A 21,108-nucleotide genomic window follows, 5' to 3' on the forward strand; every position below is an offset into this window, starting at 1 on the left:
AAATGTATGGGTTGCTTGTCTCTGCAAGCAAAAGCTGGGCACTAAACTGGCATACTTGCAATGCTGGATGGTTCAGAGTGAAAACACCTATAGGCTGACAATAGTAATTGCAGGTGTTGATTAACTCATTGTGCAAAATAATTTCTAAAATGTGGTCACTTTGGGAGGTTTTCTGCTGTTTTGGTACTCTGCAAATTTCATCTGCAAGGTATTCCTGCAAAATCTGCATTGCAAAACCCAAATAGGGCTCTTCCTTTCAAAGCCCTGCTGTGTGGCCAAACAGTAGTTTCTGAAGAAATGTGGTGCATCACCTCATTTGTGAGAAATCTAACATTTCTAATATCCAAACAAAATAAATGGAGGTTTAAAAATTAATGCAGACGAAAAGTACGCATATAAAAAATGTTATTTATTGACTTTTTTGGGGTGGTGTGACAAGTTTGTAATCACAAGGAATGGTAACATTTCTGCTGACTAGCATGGAAGGAGTTAAGTTCCAATTGCATATCAAAGTCAGGATGGCCGAGCGGTCTAAGGCGCAGCGTTCAGGTCGCAGTCTCCCCTGGAGGTGTGGGATCAAATCCCACTTCTGACATTTTCATTTCAAGAAACTTTATCTTCATTTATTGATTAGATGAGGTCAAACAAAACTTAGTAATGTGGTTGTGAAAAATTTCCTGAGAGTCTTTGGAGTGAATCTGAATTTGTCCTCTCAAAAAAGAACTCTAGGAACATCAAACAGATTTTTTGTGCATATGTCTGTTGTTCTTTTGGCACTACAAAAATCCTTTGGACAGTCAATGAGGAGGGACTATTTCACCTCTTTGTGTTCTCTGTCCCTATTAGGGTAGGGAATCAACCTTCTACAGTGCTGTCATGAAATATATCTAGAAACGGATTTGCTGGTAAGTCTACTTTCATAGTTTTCACCTCATACATCAATAGACCATAACGATACTTAATAAACAAAAACTTAACAAGTAGGTAATCATAGTTTAAAAAATGTGAAATGCCCATGTCATTCTGACATGTTTCAGCACATTTTGGGACAAATGGTCTCACTTTTAACAATCAATAAAATATTTTCTCTAAATTTTTGTCTCTTTTTTGCTCCAATTGTTTGCATCTCATAAAAAATAAAACTTGATGTAACATTATGCATGCAAATTGTGTTTTATGTGCGACCATGACCTATTCTAGAAGCACAGGGTCAGAATTATACTGGTGCATGGAGACAAACTGAAAATGTAAAAATTCAATGGCAAAATTGCTGTCTTTTTCTACTCATTCACAAATAGTCAATGAATGTTATTAAATATGTACAGCAAAATGGAAGGCGTTTCAAATAGAAATCATGCTTCAAAAAACAGTCAAATGAAAAATTATAATATATCCCTCCAGGTGTGACACTTGACATTTGCAGAGTGTCAAACCCCCCAGAAAATGTATAGCTATGGCCGAAATAGCTCAGTTGGGAGAGCGTTAGACTGAATATCTAAAGGTCCCTGGTCCAATCCCGGGTTATGGCAAAATGCTTTTTCTTCACCGTTTACATTTTAAGGAGATATTAAACAAAGCATATGGACTGATCATGATCAAAAGGCCTAAAAATCTTAACTATCTACAGAAAACAAAATGTTAAAAATTTGAGAAACGGTAACTTTTTCCTTTTGAACACATGAATGTTTTTTAGTAATTTTTCCTCTATTTTGTTTTATTTCAGATTGACTTAGCTGTAAGAGGATTAAAAGGTAACCTGATAGCTGAAACAGACAGCACTTATCAGACACTAGCTGAATGATTATAGTCAGCTTGTTTGACTTTGAAACACTGAGGCATTACTGAGACAAATGTCCTTAAAAAATATGCTGTGGACAAAGTCAAAAAGGCAAAAAAACACAAGCTCCACACAGGTCCGTCATCTTTAATTTGAAATATAGGAGGTTTCTACTTTAATGGTGAGACAAAGCATCTACATATTTGACATTGCTCCAGTGAGTAGAGCCCACTTAAAAATGTATGGGTTGCTTGTCTCTGCAAGCAAAAGCTGGGCACTAAACTGGCATACTTGCAATGCTGGATGGTTCAGAGTGAAAACACCTATAGGCTGACAATAGTAATTGCAGGTGTTGATTAACTCATTGTGCAAAATAATTTCTAAAATGTGGTCACTTTGGGAGGTTTTCTGCTGTTTTGGTACTCTGCAAATTTCATCTGCAAGGTATTCCTGCAAAATCTGCATTGCAAAACCCAAATAGGGCTCTTCCTTTCAAAGCCCTGCTGTGTGGCCAAACAGTAGTTTCTGAAGAAATGTGGTGCATCACCGCATTTGTGAGAAATCTAACATTTCTAATATCCAAACAAAATAAATGGAGGTTTAAAAATTAATGCAGACGAAAAGTACGCATATAAAAAATGTTATTTATTGACTTTTTTGGGGTGGTGTGACAAGTTTGTAATCACAAGGAATGGTAACATTTCTGCTGACTAGCATGGAAGGAGTTAAGTTCCAATTGCATATCAAAGTCAGGATGGCCGAGCGGTCTAAGGCGCTGCATTCACGTGGAGTTGTGGGTTCAAATCCCACTTCTGACATCAACATTTAATTTCAAGAAACTTTATCTTCATTTATTGATTAGATGAGGTCAAACAAAACTTAGTAATGTGGTTTAGAAAAATTTCCTGAGAGTCTTTGGAGTGAATCTGAATTTGTCCTCTCAAAAAAGAACTCTAGGAACATCAAACAGATTTTTTGTGCATATGTCTGTTGTTCTTTTGGCACTAGAAAAATCCTTTGGACAGTCAATGAGGAGGGACTATTTCACCTCTTTGTGTTCTCTGTCCCTATTAGGGTAGGGAATCAACCTTCTACAGTGCTGTCATGAAATATATCTAGAAACGGATTTGCTGGTAAGTCTACTTTCATAGTTTTCACCTCATACATCAATAGACCATAACGATACTTAATAAACAAAAACTTAACAAGTAGGTAATCATAGTTTAAAAAATGTGAAATGCCCATGTCATTCTGACATGTTTCAGCACATTTTGGGACAAATGGTCTCACTTTTAACAATCAATAAAATATTTTCTCTAAATTTTTGTCTCTTTTTTGCTCCAATTGTTTGCATCTCATAAAAAATAAAACTTGATGTAACATTATGCATGCAAATTGTGTTTTATGTGCGACCATGACCTATTCTAGAAGCACAGGGTCAGAATTATACTGGTGCATGGAGACAAACTGAAAATGTAAAAATTCAATGGCAAAATTGCTGTCTCTTTCTACTCATTCACAAATAGTTAATGAATGTTATTAAATATGTACAGCAAAATGGAAGGCGTTTCAAATAGAAATCATGCTTCAAAAAACAGTCAAATGAAAAATTATAATATATCCCTCCAGGTGTGACACTTGACATTTGCAGAGTGTCAAACCCCCGAGAAAATGTATAGATATGGCCGAAATATCTCAGTTGGGAGAGCGTTAGACTGAAGATCTAAAGGTCCCGTGTTTCGGCAAAATGCTTTTTCTTCACCATTTACATTTTAAGGAGATATTAAACAAAGCACATGGACTGATCATGATCAAAAGGCCTAAAAATCTTAACTATCTACAGAAAACAAAATGTTAAAAATTTGAGAAACGGTAACTTTTTCCTTTTGAACACATGAATGTTTTTTAGTAATTTTTCCTCTATTTTGTTTTATTTCAGATTGACTTAGCTGTAAGAGGATTAAAAGGTAACCTGATAGCTGAAACAGACAGCACTTATCAGACACTAGCTGAATGATTATAGTCAGCTTGTTTGACTTTGAAACACTGAGGCATTACTGAGACAAATGTCCTTAAAAAATATGCTGTGGACAAAGTCAAAAAGGCAAAAAAACACAAGCTCCACACAGGTCCGTCATCTTTAATTTGAAATATAGGAGGTTTCTACTTTAATGGTGAGACAAAGCATCTACATATTTGACATTGCTCCAGTGAGTAGAGCCCACTTAAAAATGTATGGGTTGCTTGTCTCTGCAAGCAAAAGCTGGGCACTAAACTGGCATACTTGCAATGCTGGATGGTTCAGAGTGAAAACACCTATAGGCTGACAATAGTAATTGCAGGTGTTGATTAACTCATTGTGCAAAATAATTTCTAAAATGTGGTCACTTTGGGAGGTTTTCTGCTGTTTTGGTACTCTGCAAATTTCATCTGCAAGGTATTCCTGCAAAATCTGCATTGCAAAACCCAAATAGGGCTCTTCCTTTCAAAGCCCTGCTGTGTGGCCAAACAGTAGTTTCTGAAGAAATGTGGTGCATCACCGCATTTGTGAGAAATCTAACATTTCTAATATCCAAACAAAATAAATGGAGGTTTAAAAATTAATGCAGATGAAAAGTACGCATATAAAAAATGTTATTTATTGACTTTGCGTTCAGGTCGCAGTCTCCCCTGGAGGCGTGGGTTCAAATCCCACTTCTGACATCAACATTTAATTTCAAGAAACTTTTTCTTCATGTAATGTGGTTTTGAAAAATTTCCTGAGAGTCTTTGGAGTGAATCTGAATTTGTCCTCTCAAAAAAGAACTCTAGGAACATCAAACAGATTTTTTGTGCATATGTCTGTTGTTCTTTTGGCACTAGAAAAATCCTTTGGACAGTCAATGAGGAGGGACTATTTCACCTCTTTGTGTTCTCTGTCCCTATTAGGGTAGGGAATCAACCTTCTACAGTGCTGTCATGAAATATATCTAGAAACGGATTTGCTGGTAAGTCTACTTTCATAGTTTTCACCTCATACATCAATAGACCATAACGATACTTAATAAACAAAAACTTAACAAGTAGGTAATCATAGTTTAAAAAATGTGAAATGCCCATGTCATTCTGACATGTTTCAGCACATTTTGGGACAAATGGTCTCACTTTTAACAATCAATAAAATATTTTCTCTAAATTTTTGTCTCTTTTTTGCTCCAATTGTTTGCATCTCATAAAAAATAAAACTTGATGTAACATTATGCATGCAAATTGTGTTTTATGTGCGACCATGACCTATTCTAGAAGCACAGGGTCAGAATTATACTGGTGCATGGAGACAAACTGAAAATGTAAAAATTCAATGGCAAAATTGTTGTCTCTTTCTACTCATTCACAAATAGTTAATGAATGTTATTAAATATGTACAGCAAAATGGAAGGCGTTTCAAATAGAAATCATGCTTCAAAAAACAGTCAAATGAAAAATTATAATATATCCCTCCAGGTGTGACACTTGACATTTGCAGAGTGTCAAACCCCCGAGAAAATGTATAGATATGGCCGAAATATCTCAGTTGGGAGAGCGTTAGACTGAAGATCTAAAGGTCCCGTGTTTCGGCAAAATGCTTTTTCTTCACCATTTACATTTTAAGGAGATATTAAACAAAGCACATGGACTGATCATGATCAAAAGGCCTAAAAATCTTAACTATCTACAGAAAACAAAATGTTAAAAATTTGAGAAACGGTAACTTTTTCCTTTTGAACACATGAATGTTTTTTAGCAATTTTTCCTCTATTTTGTTTTATTTCAGATTGACTTAGCTGTAAGAGGATTAAAAGGTAACCTGATAGCTGAAACAGACAGCACTTATCAGACACTAGCTGAATGATTATAGTCAGCTTGTTTGACTTTGAAACACTGAGGCATTACTGAGACAAATGTCCTTAAAAAATATGCTGTGGACAAAGTCAAAAAGGCAAAAAAACACAAGCTCCACACAGGTCCGTCATCTTTAATTTGAAATATAGGAGGTTTCTACTTTAATGGTGAGACAAAGCATCTACATATTTGACATTGCTCCAGTGAGTAGAGCCCACTTAAAAATGTATGGGTTGCTTGTCTCTGCAAGCAAAAGCTGGGCACTAAACTGGCATACTTGCAATGCTGGATGGTTCAGAGTGAAAACACCTATAGGCTGACAATAGTAATTGCAGGTGTTGATTAACTCATTGTGCAAAATAATTTCTAAAATGTGGTCACTTTGGGAGGTTTTCTGCTGTTTTGGTACTCTGCAAATTTCATCTGCAAGGTATTCCTGCAAAATCTGCATTGCAAAACCCAAATAGGGCTCTTCCTTTCAAAGCCCTGCTGTGTGGCCAAACAGTAGTTTCTGAAGAAATGTGGTGCATCACCGCATTTGTGAGAAATCTAACATTTCTAATATCCAAACAAAATTAATTGAGGTTTAAAAATTAATGCAGATGAAAAGTACGCATATAAAAAATGTTATTTATTGACTTTGCGTTCAGGTCGCAGTCTCCCCTGGAGGCGTGGGTTCAAATCCCACTTCTGACATCAACATTTAATTTCAAGAAACTTTTTCTTCATGTAATGTGGTTTTGAAAAATTTCCTGAGAGTCTTTGGAGTGAATCTGAATTTGTCCTCTCAAAAAAGAACTCTAGGAACATCAAACAGATTTTTTGTGCATATGTCTGTTGTTCTTTTGGCACTAGAAAAATCCTTTGGACAGTCAATGAGGAGGGACTATTTCACCTCTTTGTGTTCTCTGTCCCTATTAGGGTAGGGAATCAACCTTCTACAGTGCTGTCATGAAATATATCTAGAAACGGATTTGCTGGTAAGTCTACTTTCATAGTTTTCACCTCATACATCAATAGACCATAACGATACTTAATAAACAAAAACTTAACAAGTAGGTAATCATAGTTTAAAAAATGTGAAATGCCCATGTCATTCTGACATGTTTCAGCACATTTTGGGACAAATGGTCTCACTTTTAACAATCAATAAAATATTTTCTCTAAATTTTTGTCTCTTTTTTGCTCCAATTGTTTGCATCTCATAAAAAATAAAACTTGATGTAACATTATGCATGCAAATTGTGTTTTATGTGCGACCATGACCTATTCTAGAAGCACAGGGTCAGAATTATACTGGTGCATGGAGACAAACTGAAAATGTAAAAATTCAATGGCAAAATTGTTGTCTCTTTCTACTCATTCACAAATAGTTAATGAATGTTATTAAATATGTACAGCAAAATGGAAGGCGTTTCAAATAGAAATCATGCTTCAAAAAACAGTCAAATGAAAAATTATAATATATCCCTCCAGGTGTGACACTTGACATTTGCAGAGTGTCAAACCCCCGAGAAAATGTATAGATATGGCCGAAATATCTCAGTTGGGAGAGCGTTAGACTGAAGATCTAAAGGTCCCGTGTTTCGGCAAAATGCTTTTTCTTCACCATTTACATTTTAAGGAGATATTAAACAAAGCACATGGACTGATCATGATCAAAAGGCCTAAAAATCTTAACTATCTACAGAAAACAAAATGTTAAAAATTTGAGAAACGGTAACTTTTTCCTTTTGAACACATGAATGTTTTTTAGTAATTTTTCCTCTATTTTGTTTTATTTCAGATTGACTTAGCTGTAAGAGGATTAAAAGGTAACCTGATAGCTGAAACAGACAGCACTTATCAGACACTAGCTGAATGATTATAGTCAGCTTGTTTGACTTTGAAACACTGAGGCATTACTGAGACAAATGTCCTTAAAAAATATGCTGTGGACAAAGTCAAAAAGGCAAAAAAACACAAGCTCCACACAGGTCCGTCATCTTTAATTTGAAATATAGGAGGTTTCTACTTTAATGGTGAGACAAAGCATCTACATATTTGACATTGCTCCAGTGAGTAGAGCCCACTTAAAAATGTATGGGTTGCTTGTCTCTGCAAGCAAAAGCTGGGCACTAAACTGGCATACTTGCAATGCTGGATGGTTCAGAGTGAAAACACCTATAGGCTGACAATAGTAATTGCAGGTGTTGATTAACTCATTGTGCAAAATAATTTCTAAAATGTGGTCACTTTGGGAGGTTTTCTGCTGTTTTGGTACTCTGCAAATTTCATCTGCAAGGTATTCCTGCAAAATCTGCATTGCAAAACCCAAATAGGGCTCTTCCTTTCAAAGCCCTGCTGTGTGGCCAAACAGTAGTTTCTGAAGAAATGTGGTGCATCACCGCATTTGTGAGAAATCTAACATTTCTAATATCCAAACAAAATAAATGGAGGTTTAAAAATTAATGCAGATGAAAAGTACGCATATAAAAAATGTTATTTATTGACTTTGCGTTCAGGTCGCAGTCTCCCCTGGAGGCGTGGGTTCAAATCCCACTTCTGACATCAACATTTAATTTCAAGAAACTTTTTCTTCATGTAATGTGGTTTTGAAAAATTTCCTGAGAGTCTTTGGAGTGAATCTGAATTTGTCCTCTCAAAAAAGAACTCTAGGAACATCAAACAGATTTTTTGTGCATATGTCTGTTGTTCTTTTGGCACTAGAAAAATCCTTTGGACAGTCAATGAGGAGGGACTATTTCACCTCTTTGTGTTCTCTGTCCCTATTAGGGTAGGGAATCAACCTTCTACAGTGCTGTCATGAAATATATCTAGAAACGGATTTGCTGGTAAGTCTACTTTCATAGTTTTCACCTCATACATCAATAGACCATAACGATACTTAATAAACAAAAACTTAACAAGTAGGTAATCATAGTTTAAAAAATGTGAAATGCCCATGTCATTCTGACATGTTTCAGCACATTTTGGGACAAATGGTCTCACTTTTAACAATCAATAAAATATTTTCTCTAAATTTTTGTCTCTTTTTTGCTCCAATTGTTTGCATCTCATAAAAAATAAAACTTGATGTAACATTATGCATGCAAATTGTGTTTTATGTGCGACCATGACCTATTCTAGAAGCACAGGGTCAGAATTATACTGGTGCATGGAGACAAACTGAAAATGTAAAAATTCAATGGCAAAATTGCTGTCTTTTTCTACTCATTCACAAATAGTTAATGAATGTTATTAAATATGTACAGCAAAATGGAAGGCGTTTCAAATAGAAATCATGCTTCAAAAAACAGTCAAATGAAAAATTATAATATATCCCTCCAGGTGTGACACTTGACATTTGCAGAGTGTCAAACCCCCCAGAAAATGTATAGATATGGCCGAAATAGCTCAGTTGGGAGAGCGTTAGACTGAAGATCTAAAGGTCCCGGGTTTCGGCCAAATGCTTTTTCTTCACCGTTTACATTTTAAGGAGATATTAAACAAAGCACATGGACTGATCATGATCAAAAGGCCTGAAAATCTTAACTATCTACAGAAAACAAAATGTTAAAAATTTGAGAAACGGTAACTTTTTCCTTTTGTACACATGAATGTTTTTTAGTAATTTTTCCTCTATTTTGTTTTATTTCAGATTGACTTAGCTGTAAGAGGATTAAAAGGTAACCTGATAGCTGAAACAGACAGCACTTATCAGACACTAGCTGAATGATTATAGTCAGCTTGTTTGACTTTGAAACACTGAGGCATTACTGAGACAAATGTCCTTAAAAAATATGCTGTGGACAAAGTCAAAAAGGCAAAAAAACACAAGCTCCACACAGGTCCGTCATCTTTAATTTGAAATATAGGAGGTTTCTACTTTAATGGTGAGACAAAGCATCTACATATTTGACATTGCTCCAGTGAGTAGAGCCCACTTAAAAATGTATGGGTTGCTTGTCTCTGCAAGCAAAAGCTGGGCACTAAACTGGCATACTTGCAATGCTGGATGGTTCAGAGTGAAAACACCTATAGGCTGACAATAGTAATTGCAGGTGTTGATTAACTCATTGTGCAAAATAATTTCTAAAATGTGGTCACTTTGGGAGGTTTTCTGCTGTTTTGGTACGCTGCAAATTTCATCTGCAAGGTATTCCTGCAAAATCTGCATTGCAAAACCCAAATAGGGCTCTTCCTTTCAAATCCCTGCTGTGTGGCCAAACAGTAGTTTCTGAAGAAATGTGGTGCATCACCGCATTTGTGAGAAATCTAACATTTCTAATATCCAAACAAAATAAATGGAGGTTTAAAAATTAATGCAGACGAAAAGTACGCATATAAAAAATGTTATTTATTGACTTTTTTGGGGTGGTGTGACAAGTTTGTAATCACAAGGAATGGTAACATTTCTGCTGACTAGCATGGAAGGAGTTAAATTCCAATTGCATATCGAAGTCAGGATGGCCGAGCGGTCAAAGGCGCAGCGTTCAGGTCGCAGTCGCCCCTGGAGGCGTGGGTTCAAATCCCACTTCTGACATCAACATTTAATTTCAAGTAACTTTGTCTTCATTTATTGATTAGATGAGGTCAAACAAAACTTAGTAATGTGGTTTTGAAAAATTTCCTGAGAGTCTTTGGAGTGAATCTGAATTTGTCCTCTCAAAAAAGAACACTCTAGGAACATCAAACAGATTTTTTGTGCATATGTCTGTTGTTCTTTTGGCACTAGAAAAATCCTTTGGACAGTCAATGAGGAGGGACTATTTCACCTCTTTGTGTTCTCTGTCCCTATTAGGGTAGGGAATCAACCTTCTACAGTGCTGTCATGAAATATATCTAGAAACGGATTTGCTGGTAAGTCTACTTTCATAGTTTTCACCTCATACATCAATAGACCATAACGATACTTAATAAACAAAAACTTAACAAGTAGGTAATCATAGTTTAAAAAATGTGAAATGCCCATGTCATTCTGACATGTTTCAGCACATTTTGGGACAAATGGTCTCACTTTTAACAATCAATAAAATATTTTCTCTAAATTTTTGTCTCTTTTTTGCTCCAATTGTTTGCATCTCATAAAAAATAAAACTTGATGTAACATTATGCATGCAAATTGTGTTTTATGTGCGACCATGACCTATTCTAGAAGCACAGGGTCAGAATTATACTGGTGCATGGAGACAAACTGAAAATGTAAAAATTCAATGGCAAAATTGCTGTCTTTTTCTACTCATTCACAAATAGTTAATGAATGTTATTAAATATGTACAGCAAAATGGAAGGCGTTTCAAATAGAAATCATGCTTCAAAAAACAGTCAAATGAAAAATTATAATATATCCCTCCAGGTGTGACACTTGACATTTGCAGAGTGTCAAACCCCCCAGAAAATGTATAGATATGGCCGAAATAGCTCAGTTGGGAGAGCGTTAGACTGAAGATCTAAAGGTCCCGGGTTTCGGCAAAATGCTTTTTCTTCACCATTTACATTTTAAGGAGATATTAAACAAAGCACATGGACTGATCATGATCAAAAGGCCTAAAAATCTTAACTATCTACAGAAAACAAAATGTTAAAAATTTGAGAAACGGTAACTTTTTCCTTTTGAACACATGAATGTTTTTTAGTAATTTTTCCTCTATTTTGTTTTATTTCAGATTAACTTAGCTGTAAGAGGATTAAAAGGTAACCTGATAGCTGAAACAGACAGCACTTATCAGACACTAGCTGAATGATTATAGTCAGCTTGTTTGACTTTGAAACACTGAGGCATTACTGAGACAAATGTCCTTAAAAAATATGCTGTGGACAAAGTCAAAAAGGCAAAAAACACAAGCTCCACACAGGTCCGTCATCTTTAATTTGAAATATAGGAGGTTTCTACTTTAATGGTGAGACAAAGCATCTACATATTTGACATTGCTACAGTGAGTAGAGCCCACTTAAAAATGTATGGGTTGCTTGTCTCTGCAAGCAAAAGCTGGGCACTAAACTGGCATACTTGCAATGCTGGATGGTTCAGAGTGAAAACACCTATAGGCTGACAATAGTAATTGCAGGTGTTGATTAACTCATTGTGCAAAATAATTTCTAAAATGTGGTCACTTTGGGAGGTTTTCTGCTGTTTTGGTACTCTGCAAATTTCATCTGCAAGGTATTCCTGCAAAATCTGCATTGCAAAACCCAAATAGGGCTCTTCCTTTCAAAGCCCTGCTGTGTGGCCAAACAGTAGTTTCTGAAGAAATGTGGTGCATCACCGCATTTGTGAGAAATCTAACATTTCTAATATCCAAACAAAATAAATGGAGGTTTAAAAATTAATGCAGACGAAAAGTACGCATATAAAAAATGTTATTTATTTACTTTTTTGGGGTGGTGTGACAAGTTTTTAATCACAAGGAATGGTAACATTTCTGCTGACTAGCATGGAAGGAGTTAAGTTCCAATTGCATATCAAAGTCAGGATGGCTGAGTGGTCTAAGGCGCTGCGTTCAGGTCGCAGTCTCCCCTGGAGGCGTGGGTTCAAATACCACTTCTGACATCAACACTTAATTTCAAGAAACTTTATCTTCATGTAATGTGGTTTTGAAAAATTTCCTGAGAGTCTTTGGAGTGAATCTGAATTTGTCCTCTCAAAAAAGAACACTCTAGGAACATCAAACAGATTTTTTGTGCATATGTCTGTTGTTCTTTTGGCACTAGAAAAATCCTTTGGACAGTCAATGAGGAGGGACTATTTCACCTCTTTGTGTTCTCTGTCCCTATTAGGGTAGGGAATCAACCTTCTACAGTGCTGTCATGAAATATATCTAGAAACGGATTTGCTGGTAAGTCTACTTTCATAGTTTTCACCTCATACATCAATAGACCATAACGATACTTAATAAACAAAAACTTAACAAGTAGGTAATCATAGTTTAAAAAATGTGAAATGCCCATGTCATTCTGACATGTTTCAGCACATTTTGGGACAAATGGTCTCACTTTTAACAATCAATAAAATATTTTCTCTAAATTTTTGTCTCTTTTTTGCTCCAATTGTTTGCATCTCATAAAAAATAAAACTTGATGTAACATTATGCATGCAAATTGTGTTTTATGTGCGACCATGACCTATTCTAGAAGCACAGGGTCAGAATTATACTGGTGCATGGAGACAAACTGAAAATGTAAAAATTCAATGGCAAAATTGCTGTCTTTTTCTACTCATTCACAAATAGTTAATGAATGTTATTAAATATGTACAGCAAAATGGAAGGCGTTTCAAATAGAAATCATGCTTCAAAAAACAGTCAAATGAAAAATTATAATATATCCCTCCAGGTGTGACACTTGACATTTGCAGAGTGTCAAACCCCCCAGAAAATGTATAGATATGGCCGAAATAGCTCAGTTGGGAGAGCGTTAGACTGAAGATCTAAAGGTCCCGGGTTTCGGCAAAATGCTTTTTCTTCACCATTTACATTTTAAGGAGATATTAAACAAAGCACATGGACTGATCATGATCAAAAGGCCTAAAAATCTTAACTATCTACAGAAAACAAAATGTTAAAAATTTGAGAAACGGTAACTTTTTCCTTTTGAACACATGAATGTTTTTTAGTAATTTTTCCTCTATTTTGTTTTATTTCAGATAAACTTAGCTGTAAGAGGATTAAAAGGTAACCTGATAGCTGAAACAGACAGCACTTATCAGACACTAGCTGAATGATTATAGTCAGCTTGTTTGACTTTGAAACACTGAGGCATTACTGAGACAAATGTCCTTAAAAAATATGCTGTGGACAAAGTCAAAAAGGCAAAAAACACAAGCTCCACACAGGTCCGTCATCTTTAATTTGAAATATAGGAGGTTTCTACTTTAATGGTGAGACAAAGCATCTACATATTTGACATTGCTACAGTGAGTAGAGCCCACTTAAAAATGTATGGGTTGCTTGTCTCTGCAAGCAAAAGCTGGGCACTAAACTGGCATACTTGCAATGCTGGATGGTTCAGAGTGAAAACACCTATAGGCTGACAATAGTAATTGCAGGTGTTGATTAACTCATTGTGCAAAATAATTTCTAAAATGTGGTCACTTTGGGAGGTTTTCTGCTGTTTTGGTACTCTGCAAATTTCATCTGCAAGGTATTCCTGCAAAATCTGCATTGCAAAACCCAAATAGGGCTCTTCCTTTCAAAGCCCTGCTGTGTGGCCAAACAGTAGTTTCTGAAGAAATGTGGTGCATCACCGCATTTGTGAGAAATCTAACATTTCTAATATCCAAACAAAATAAATGGAGGTTTAAAAATTAATGCAGACGAAAAGTACGCATATAAAAAATGTTATTTATTTACTTTTTTGGGGTGGTGTGACAAGTTTTTAATCACAAGGAATGGTAACATTTCTGCTGACTAGCATGGAAGGAGTTAAGTTCCAATTGCATATCAAAGTCAGGATGGCTGAGTGGTCTAAGGCGCTGCGTTCAGGTCGCAGTCTCCCCTGGAGGCGTGGGTTCAAATACCACTTCTGACATCAACACTTAATTTCAAGAAACTTTATCTTCATGTAATGTGGTTTTGAAAAATTTCCTGAGAGTCTTTGGAGTGAATCTGAATTTGTCCTTTCAAAAAAGAACACTCTAGGAACATCAAACAGATTTTTTGTGCATATGTCTGTTGTTCTTTTGGCACTAGAAAAATCCTTTGGACAGTCAATGAGGAGGGACTATTTCACCTCTTTGTGTTCTCTGTCCCTATTAGGGTAGGGAATCAACCTTCTACAGTGCTGTCATGAAATATATCTAGAAACGGATTTGCTGGTAAGTCTACTTTCATAGTTTTCACCTCATACATCAATAGACCATAACGATACTTAATAAACAAAAACTTAACAAGTAGGTAATCATAGTTTAAAAAATGTGAAATGCCCATGTCATTCTGACATGTTTCAGCACATTTTGGGACAAATGGTCTCACTTTTAACAATCAATAAAATATTTTCTCTAAATTTTTGTCTCTTTTTTGCTCCAATTGTTTGCATCTCATAAAAAATAAAACTTGATGTAACATTATGCATGCAAATTGTGTTTTATGTGCGACCATGACCTATTCTAGAAGCACAGGGTCAGAATTATACTGGTGCATGGAGACAAACTGAAAATGTAAAAATTCAATGGCAAAATTGCTGTCTTTTTCTACTCATTCACAAATAGTTAATGAATGTTATTAAATATGTACAGCAAAATGGAAGGCGTTTCAAATAGAAATCATGCTTCAAAAAACAGTCAAATGAAAAATTATAATATATCCCTCCAGGTGTGACACTTGACATTTGCAGAGTGTCAAACCCCCCAGAAAATGTATAGATATGGCTGAAATAGCTCAGTTGGGAGAGCGTTAGACTGAAGATCTAAAGGTCCCGGGTTTCGGCAAAATGCTTTTTCTTCACCATTTACATTTTAAGGAGATATTAAACAAAGCACATGGACTGATCATGATCAAAAGGCCTAAAAATCTTAACTATCTACAGAAAACAAAATGTTAAAAATTTGAGAAACGGTAACTTTTTCCTTTTGAACACATGAATGTTTTTTAGTAATTTTTCCTCTATTTTGTTTTATTTCAGATTAACTTAGCTGTAAGAGGATTAAAAGGTAACCTGATAGCTGAAACAGACAGCACTTATCAGACACTAGCTGAATGATTATAGTCAGCTTGTTTGACTTTGAAACACTGAGGCATTACTGAGACAAATGTCCTTAAAAAATATGCTGTGGACAAAGTCAAAAAGGCAAAAAACACAAGCTCCACACAGGTCCGTCATCTTTAATTTGAAATATAGGAGGTTTCTACTTTAATGGTGAGACAAAGCATCTACATATTTGACATTGCTCCAGTGAGTAGAGCCCACTTAAAAATGTATGGGTTGCTTGTCTCTGCAAGCAAAAGCTGGGCACTAAACTGGCATACTTGCAATGCTGGATGGTTCAGAGTGAAAACACCTATAGGCTGACAATAGTAATTGCAGGTGTTGATTAACTCATTGTGCAAAATAATTTCTAAAATGTGGTCACTTTGGGAGGTTTTCTGCTGTTTTGGTACTCTGCAAATTTCATCTGCAAGGTATTCCTGCAAAATCTGCATTGCAAAACCCAAATAGGGCTCTTCCTTTCAAAGCCCTGCTGTGTGGCCAAACAGTAGTTTCTGAAGAAATGTGGTGCATCACCGCATTTGTGAGAAATCTAACATTTCTAATATCCAAACAAAATAAATGGAGGTTTAAAAATTAATGCAGACGAAAAGTACGCATATAAAAAATGTTATTTATTTACTTTTTTGGGGTGGTGTGACAAGTTTTTAATCACAAGGAATGGTAACATTTCTGCTGACTAGCATGGAAGGAGTTAAGTTCCAATTGCATATCGAAGTCAGGATGGCCGAGTGGTCTAAGGCGCTGCGTTAAGGTCGCAGTCTCCCCTGGAGGCGTGGGTTTAAATCCCACTTCTGACATCAACATTTAATTTCAAGAAACTTTATCTTCATGTAATGTGGTTTTGAAAAATTTCCTGAGAGTCTTTGGAGTGAATCTGAATTTGTCCTCTCAAAAAAGAACTCTAGGAACATCAAACAGATTTTTTGTGCATATGTCTGTTGTTCTTTTGGCACTAGAAAAATCCTTTGGACAGTCAATGAGTAGGGACTATTTCACCTCTTTGTGTTCTCTGTCCCTATTAGGGTAGGGAATCAACCTTCTACAGTGCTGTCATGAAATATATCTAGAAACGGATTTGCTGGTAAGTCTACTTTCATAGTTTTCACCTCATACATCAATAGACCATAACGATACTTAATAAACAAAAACTTAACAAGTTTGTAATCATAGTTTAAAAAATGTGAAATGCCCATGTCATTCTGACATGTTTCAGCACATTTTGGGACAAATGGTCTCACTTTTAACAATCAATAAAATATTTTCTCTAAATTTTTGTCTCTTTTTTGCTCCAATTGTTTGCATCTCATAAAAAATAAAACTTGATGTAACATTATGCATGCAAATTGTGTTTTATGTGCGACCATGACCTATTCTAGAAGCACAGGGTCAGAATTATACTGGTGCATGGAGACAAACTGAAAATGTAAAAATTCAATGGCAAAATTGCTGTCTTTTTCTACTCATTCACAAATAGTTAATGAATGTTATTAAATATGTACAGCAAAATGGAAGGCGTTTCAAATAGAAATCATGCTTCAAAAAACAGTCAAATGAAAAATTATAATATATCCCTCCAGGTGTGACACTTGACATTTGCAGAGTGTCAAACCCCCGAGAAAATGTATAGATATGGCAGAAATAACTCAGTTGGGAGAGCGTTAGACTGAAGATCTAAAGGTCCCTGGTCCAATCCCGGGTTTTGGCAAAATGCTTTTTCTTCACCGTTTACATTTTAAGGAGATATTAAACAAAGCACATGGACTGATCATGATCAAAAGGCCTAAAAATCTTAACTATCTACAGAAAACAAAATGTTAAAAATTTGAGAAACGGTAACTTTTTCCTTTTGAACACATGAATGTTTTTTAGTAATTTTTCCTCTATTTTGTTTTATTTCAGATTGACTTAGCTGTAAGAGGATTAAAAGGTAACCTGATAGCTGAAACAGACAGCACTTATCAGACACTAGCTGAATGATTATAGTCAGCTTGTTTGACTTTGAAACACTGAGGCATTACTGAGACAAATGTCCTTAAAAAATATGCTGTGGACAAAGTCAAAAAGGCAAAAAACACAAGCTCCACACAGGTCCGTCATCTTTAATTTGAAATATAGGAGGTTTCTACTTTAATGGTGAGACAAAGCATCTACATATTTGACATTGCTCCAGTGAGTAGAGCCCACTTAAAAATGTATGGGTTGCTTGTCTCTGCAAGCAAAAGCTGGGCACTAAACTGGCATACTTGCAATGCTGGATGGTTCAGAGTGAAAACACCTATAGGCTGACAATAGTAATTGCAGGTGTTGATTAACTCATTGTGCAAAATAATTTCTAAAATGTGGTCACTTTGGGAGGTTTTCTGCTGTTTTGGTACTCTGCAAATTTCATCTGCAAGGTATTCCTGCAAAATCTGCATTGCAAAACCCAAATAGGGCTCTTCCTTTCAAAGCCCTGCTGTGTGGCCAAACAGTAGTTTCTGAAGAAATGTGGTGCATCACCGCATTTGTGAGAAATCTAACATTTCTAATATCCAAACAAAATAAATGGAGGTTTAAAAATTAATGCAGACGAAAAGTACGCATATAAAAAATGTTATTTATTGACTTTTTTGGGGTGGTGTGACAAGTTTTTAATCACAAGGAATGGTAACATTTCTGCTGACTAGCATGGAAGGAGTTAAGTTCCAATTTCATATCGAAGTCAGGATGGCCAAGCGGTCTAAGGCGCTGCGTTCAGGTCGCAGTCTCCCCTGGAGGCGTGGGTTCAAATCCCACTTCTGACATCAACATTTAATTTCAAGAAACTTTATCTTCATTTATTGATTAGATGAGGTCAAACAAAACTTAGTAATGTGGTTTTGAAAAATTTCCTGAGAGTCTTTGGAGTGAATCTGAATTTGTCCTCTCAAAAAAGAACTCTAGGAACATCAAACAGATTTTTTGTGCATATGTCTGTTGTTCTTTTGGCACTAGAAAAATCCTTTGGACAGTCAATGAGGAGGGACTATTTCACCTCTTTGTGTTCTCTGTCCCTATTAGGGTAGGGAATCAACCTTCTACAGTGCTGTCATGAAATATATCTAGAAACGGATTTGCTGGTAAGTCTACTTTCATAGTTTTCACCTCATACATCAATAGACCATAACGATACTTAATAAACAAAAACTTAACAAGTAGGTAATCATAGTTTAAAAAATGTGAAATGCCCATGTCATTCTGACATGTTTCAGCACATTTTGGGACAAATGGTCTCACTTTTAACAATCAATAAAATATTTTCTCTAAATTTTTGTCTCTTTTTTGCTCCAATTGTTTGCATCTCATAAAAAATAAAACTTGATGTAACATTATGCATGCAAATTGTGTTTTATGTGCGACCATGACCTATTCTAGAAGCACAGGGTCAGAATTATACTGGTGCATGGAGACAAACTGAAAATGTAAAAATTCAATGGCAAAATTGCTGTCTTTTTCTACTCATTCACAAATAGTTAATGAATGTTATTAAATATGTACAGCAAAATGGAAGGCGTTTCAAATAGAAATCATGCTTCAAAAAACAGTCAAATGAAAAATTATAATATATCCCTCCAGGTGTGACACTTGACATTTGCAGAGTGTCAAACCCCCCAGAAAATGTATAGAAATGGCCGAAATAGCTCAGTTTGGAGAGCGTTAGACTGAAGATCTAAAGGTCCCGGGTTTCGGCAAAATGCTTTTTCTTCACCATTTACATTTTAAGGAGATATTAAACAAAGCACATGGACTGATCATGATCAAAAGGCCTAAAAATCTTAACTATCTACAGAAAACAAAATGTTAAAAATTTGAGAAACGGTAATTTTTTCCTTTTGAACACATGAATGTTTTTTAGTAATTTTTCCTCTATTTTGTTTTATTTCAGATTGACTTAGCTGTAAGAGGATTAAAAGGTAACCTGATAGCTGAAACAGACAGCACTTATCAGACACTAGCTGAATGATTATAGTCAGCTTGTTTGACTTTGAAACACTGAGGCATTACTGAGACAAATGTCCTTAAAAAATATGCTGTGGACAAAGTCAAAAAGGCAAAAAACACAAGCTCCACACAGGTCCGTCATCTTTAATTTGAAATATAGGAGGTTTCTACTTTAATGGTGAGACATAGCATCTACATATTTGACATTGCTCCAGTGAGTAGAGCCCACTTAAAAATGTATGGGTTGCTTGCCTCTGCAAGCAAAAGCTGGGCACTAAACTGGCATACTTGCAATGCTGGATGGTTCAGAGTGAAAACACCTATAGGCTGACAATAGTAATTGCAGGTGTTGATTAACTCATTGTGCAAAATAATTTCTAAAATGTGGTCACTTTGGGAGGTTTTCTGCTATTTTGGTACTCTGCAAATTTCATCTGCAAGGTATTCCTGCAAAATCTGCATTGCAAAACCCAAATAGGGCTCTTCCTTTCAAAGCCCTGCTGTGTGGCCAAACAGTAGTTTCTGAAGAAATGTGGTGCATCACCGTATTTGTGAGAAATCTAACATTTCTAATATCCAAACAAAATAAATGGAGGTTTAAAAATTAATGCAGACGAAAAGTACGCATATAAAAAATGTTATTTATTGACTTTTTTGGGGTGGTGTGACAAGTTTGTAATCACAAGGAATGGTAACATTTCTGCTGACTAGCATGGAAGGAGTTAAGTTCCAATTGCATATCGAAGTCAAGATGGCCGAGTGGTCTAAGGCGCTGCGTTTAGGTTGCAGTTTCCCCTGGAGGCGTGGGTTCAAATCCCACTTCTGACATCAACATTTAATTTCAAGTAACTTTATCTTCATGTAATGTGGTTTTGAAAAATTTCCTGAGAGTCTTTGGAGTGAATCTGAATTTGTCCTCTCAAAAAAGAACTCTAGGAACATCAAACAGATTTTTTGTGCATATGTCTGTTGTTCTTTTGGCACTAGAAAAATCCTTTGGACAGTCAATGAGGAGGGACTATTTCACCTCTTTGTGTTCTCTGTCCCTATTAGGGTAGGGAATCAACCTTCTACAGTGCTGTCATGAAATATATCTAGAAACGGATTTGCTGGTAAGTCTACTTTCATAGTTTTCACCTCATACATCAATAGACCATAACGATACTTAATAAACAAAAACTTAACAAGTAGGTAATCATAGTTTAAAAAATGTGAAATGCCCATGTCATTCTGACATGTTTCAGCACATTTTGGGACAAATGGTCTCACTTTTAACAATCAATAAAATATTTTCTCTAAATTTTTGTCTCTTTTTTGCTCCAATTGTTTGCATCTCATAAAAAATAAAACTTGATGTAACATTATGCATGCAAATTGTGTTTTATGTGCGACCATGACCTATTCTAGAAGCACAGGGTCAGAATTATACTGGTGCATGGAGACAAACTGAAAATGTAAAAATTCAATGGCAAAATTGCTGTCTTTTTCTACTCATTCACAAATAGTCAATGAATGTTATTAAATATGTACAGCAAAATGGAAGGCGTTTCAAATAGAAATCATGCTTCAAAAAACAGTCAAATGAAAAATTATAATATATCCCTCCAGGTGTGACACTTGACATTTGCAGAGTGTCAAACCCCCCAGAAAATGTATAGATATGGCCGAAATAGCTCAGTTGGGAGAGCGTTAGACTGAAGATCTAAAGGTCCCGGTTTTCGGCAAAATGCTTTTTCTTCACCGTTTACATTTTAAGGAGCTATTAAACAAAGCACATGGACTGATCATGATCAAAAGGCCTAAAAATCTTAACTATCTACAGA

General features: G+C 35.7%; 3 non-coding genes across 3 annotated transcripts; all 3 read left to right on the plus strand.

Moving 5' to 3' along the window:
* The first annotated feature begins 16,039 nt into the window (after positions 1 to 16,039).
* TRNAL-AAG (transfer RNA leucine (anticodon AAG)) lies at positions 16,040 to 16,122 on the plus strand. Its single transcript has one exon. It is a non-coding gene; the product is annotated as a tRNA-Leu (tRNA).
* Positions 16,123 to 18,025: 1,903 nt separating this feature from the next.
* Positions 18,026 to 18,108, plus strand: TRNAL-CAG (transfer RNA leucine (anticodon CAG)). The gene has a single exon. It is a non-coding gene; the product is annotated as a tRNA-Leu (tRNA).
* A 1,922-nt stretch (positions 18,109 to 20,030) lies between these two features.
* TRNAL-UAG (transfer RNA leucine (anticodon UAG)) lies at positions 20,031 to 20,113 on the plus strand. Its single transcript has one exon. It is a non-coding gene; the product is annotated as a tRNA-Leu (tRNA).
* The last annotated feature ends 995 nt before the right edge of the window (positions 20,114 to 21,108 follow it).

This window comes from Dendrobates tinctorius, unplaced genomic scaffold (genome assembly GCF_039654945.1).
Source record: "Dendrobates tinctorius isolate UK_male_01 unplaced genomic scaffold, ASM3965494v1 ptg000300l, whole genome shotgun sequence".
NCBI classification, from domain to species: domain Eukaryota; kingdom Metazoa; phylum Chordata; class Amphibia; order Anura; family Dendrobatidae; genus Dendrobates; species Dendrobates tinctorius.